This window comes from Balaenoptera ricei, chromosome 9, assembly GCF_028023285.1.
Source record: "Balaenoptera ricei isolate mBalRic1 chromosome 9, mBalRic1.hap2, whole genome shotgun sequence".
NCBI lineage: Eukaryota > Metazoa > Chordata > Mammalia > Artiodactyla > Balaenopteridae > Balaenoptera > Balaenoptera ricei.
In genome coordinates, this window is record NC_082647.1 from 59,131,434 (window position 1) to 59,135,421 (window position 3,988).

Sequence of the window (3,988 nt, forward strand, 5' to 3'; positions counted from 1 at the left end):
GAAGAGTGGCCCCCGCTTGCTGCAACTAGAGAAAGCCCTCGCACAGAAATGAAGACCCAACACAGCCAAAAATAAACAAATAAATAAATAATAATTAAAGGTGCTAATAATTAAAAAAAAAAACTATAATGGAAAAGAATATGAAAAAGAATGTATATATGTATAATTGAATCACTTTGCTCTGCAGCAGAAATAAGCACAACATTGTAAATTAACTATACTTCAATAAAATAAATTTTTAAAAAGATATAGCCACTAAAAGTTACAAACTTTCGGTTGTAAGACTAGTAAGTTCTGGGATCCAGAGTACAGCACAGTGATTATTGTTATTAATACTGTATTATCTACGTAAAGTTGCTAAGAGAGTAGATCTTAAATGTACACACCACAAAAAGACATTGGTAATTATGTGACATGATGGGGGTGTTAGCTATGGTGGTAATCATTTTCAATATATAAATGTATAAAATAAGCACATTCACCTTAAATGTATACAATACTATATATCAATTATATCTCAGTAAAGCTGGAAAAACAACAGCAACAACAACAAAACCCTTAATCTCTGGCAAAAAGCAACAAGCAAGTAACTGTGAACTGTTTGTCATACCAGCAGGAAAACTTAGGCTTTAGTCTTCCTCTCCTAAGAAGGCAAAAGTAGGTAAACTTAGACTCGCCCAGCAATTAATGTTCCAGTATTTTACCCTATTTGAAATGACTATCCAGATAATCAATGAATTCTCTTCATTTAACTTAGTTCAGTTGCAAGTTACCAAAATCTGGAGAGACTGTTCTACATAGACATTCCCAAAACATAATTGTTTCTAAACAGTTTTAAAAGGCCTCTTTTTTTTTCCTTCACTCTTAAAGATCACATATGGTTAAAGTTCCTGAGAGCCCAAGTAGATCATTTACATCTCAAAAGCACAAGAACAGAAATACCAATTCCTTCTAGAAAGCTAACTTCCTCTAATGGCGTATGCAAAAACCAGTTTTAGAATGTCAAAAGATTCCCATCTTGGCCAGTTTCAGGGATTTTTTTTCCAGTTTCTAAATAAGCCAATTCAGTTGAAAGAAATAACAGTAATAAACAATAATACATATCAATATCATTCACTCACATTCACATGCCTCACTTTCACAGGAACAGGAATCACCTTTCAAGTTAACCTTCACCTCAATTGGTAGCTCGGCCTCTGCGGCCTTTCTTAATACAAAAGGCAACTGCCAGCCCACAGCTGCGGCCACCGCCTTATTGTCTCTAACTTCTTTTTTCCCCACCAGGATGGCAGCTAATTTCTCCGCAACAGCCTCGGGGGTGTCTGTGAGTTCTCAGTACTCTCCTGGCGGCCCCCATTCATCAAGGACAGTCACCAGAGGGCCCCACATACTAGTGGGCGGCCACCCCGGGATCACACCTGCAACTTTCGGGCACCACGTGCTAGTGGACGGCCCCTGAAACCTCCCATCCCCCATCCTTATTTCCGGACATCTCAGTGTTCACGGGGAGTTTCCTGGGTCACCTGGAGGCTCCGCCAATTGTTGGGCTGCACCGCGCAGGCCTACAGCGCCTTGCCCAGCCTCAGGCCCAAAGACTAAGCCCAGAGCAGGGACAGAAACAGAGTAACAGAAACATCAATGACTTACCGGACCAGGGGAGCTTACATGTCTGAAGCAAGGTCCTGGAGCAACACGCCACCGTGTGAGGCAGGAGAACATGCTGGCAGTCTTCGCTCCCAGAGGCAGGGGGAGGTTACCCATCACAGGGGGAATTGACATCAGGTGGGCTCACAGGTTACCAGGGAAACAAGCAGAGGGGTACACCCCTCACCTTCCCTCTGAGAAGCATAGTGGAAGAGTTCTAATTAAAGCTAGAAATCAGTAGCTGGGGCCTGGGGCAAGTTCGTAGGAAGGTCAGTCATGTGAGTAGGGTGTAGGTGAAGCAGGCACTTGGTCGAGCAGGGGATGTACAGAGAGCAAGAGAACAGCCATCTTGGGAGTTCCCTGGAGGTCCAGTGTAACGGTGACACTGTGTGGCCCCGGGTTCAATCCCTGGTCTGGGAACTGAGATCCTGCAAGCCCTTCGGCGTGGCCAAAAAAACAAACAGCAGCCATCTTGAGTGGCTTCACTATACAAGCAGCTACAACATTTTTTAAATGGTACTTTCCACTGATATAAATCTTATGAATGCCTAGACACAATTAGGATTTATGTATATTATCGATTAGAAACATTTCCCTTTTCATTGAGTTTTTTTATAAAATTGTGGGTTAACTTTTTTCACTAACATAGATGTATTATTAGTTTTTATTACGAAAATTTTCTATAAAGTAGATAGCCTAACATTTTCTAATGTTTTACTTATGAACGCCCCAAGTTTAAAAAAAAACATTTTATCCATTTTTGTATGGTATACAATAAAAAAGTAAATTTAATAATTTATATAAATATTTTATTTTGCACATCAACAAAGAACACAATACAATATTCATTTAAAGTAATAATTTTAATATTTAAAAATATTTAAAATTTTAATATTTGGTCATTTTTTAAATATATAAGCATAAATTTAGACTCTTTCCTATTGGAAAGAGTAAAAAACAAAGGTGCTTAATTTCCTTGAATTAGTTATGTAAGACAAAGCCTACTATGCCAAAAATAATATTTAAAATGAAATAGGCTTTATTTGGGACTGAATATATGTTTTAAAATATATTAATGCATAACTAAATGTTATACATCAAAAAGAGCAAAAAATGACTTTGCAGTTTTAACATACTCTTAAAAAACTCAATTGATTTGTTAATTTTTTTTTTTAATTGACAAAGCCAAAGCAGTGTTTTCAGGCTATTTCTGAAGATCTTTCCAAAATAAAATAATTGCCTTGGGGGTATAGTAGTTTATAGTAATTTTACAACACATGGCTTACACATTATGTTTTCTCATTTTAACATAAGTTTTTGAAATCCTTCTCTTGAAGAACTATTTGAGTGCTATAGCTCCTGGATTTGGTTAAGAATAGTTTTGTATTATAACCACTGAGGAAGCAGAACTGCCTGCTTCATAGTATAACTAAATTGATGAGATTGACTTATTACAGTGACTAACAGTATCAAAACTGAAAAGAGTAAACTTTTCCATTATGGTATAATAGATAAGAATTTTATTAATATATTTCCTTGGATTAGATTACATCATGGACAACGAAGGCATCAACAAATCTCTAGACCCTGTCAATTTATGGTGCACAATGTACAATCTCATAATATTTTATATGAATAACATTTAATCTGTACAAAATTATCTTTTCATTTGATAATTCTCATGAACTCCTTATATAGTAATGAGCTAGTTCAAGAGTATAAAGTATATCAAAGTAACCTAAAATATTTCTGGCATCTCTCTTTTTATAAGATAAATGTGTAAATCACTGTGATTTTCCAGGGGCTCTTTGAGAAATCCCAAATATAATTTTAATTTTGAAAGACATCTAATGCTCATTTTGGCAACACATAAACTAAAACTGGAATGATATAGAGAAGATTAGCATGGCCCCTGCACAAGTATGACATGGAAATTTGTAAAGTGTTCCATATTTTTTCAGCAAATGGTGCCAGGAAAACTGAATATTCACATGCAAAAGAATTAAGTTGAACTCTTACCTTACACCATATACAAAAGATTAACTTAAAGTGAATCAAAGACCTAAACATAAGAGCTAATACTGGACTTCCCTGGTGGCGCAGTGGTTGAGAATCCACCTGCCAGTGCAGGTGGGGACACAGGTTCAATCCCTGGTCCAGGAAGATCCCACATGCCACGGAGCAACTAAGCCCGTGCACCACAACTACGGAAGCTCACGCACAACTACTGAAGCCTGTGCGCCTAGAGCCCATGCTCCGCAACAAAAGAAGTCACCACAATGAGAAGCCCACACACCGCAATGAACAGTAGCCCCCGCTCGCCGCAACTAGAGAAAGCCCACGT

At 37.6% G+C, this 3,988-nt stretch overlaps 1 non-coding gene across 1 annotated transcript; it reads left to right on the forward strand.

Annotated features, from left to right (window-relative positions):
• Positions 1-3,494: 3,494 nt before the first annotated feature.
• LOC132372302 (U6 spliceosomal RNA) lies at positions 3,495-3,601 on the forward strand. Its single transcript, XR_009505170.1, has one exon. It is a non-coding gene; the product is annotated as a U6 spliceosomal RNA (small nuclear RNA).
• The last annotated feature ends 387 nt before the right edge of the window (positions 3,602-3,988 follow it).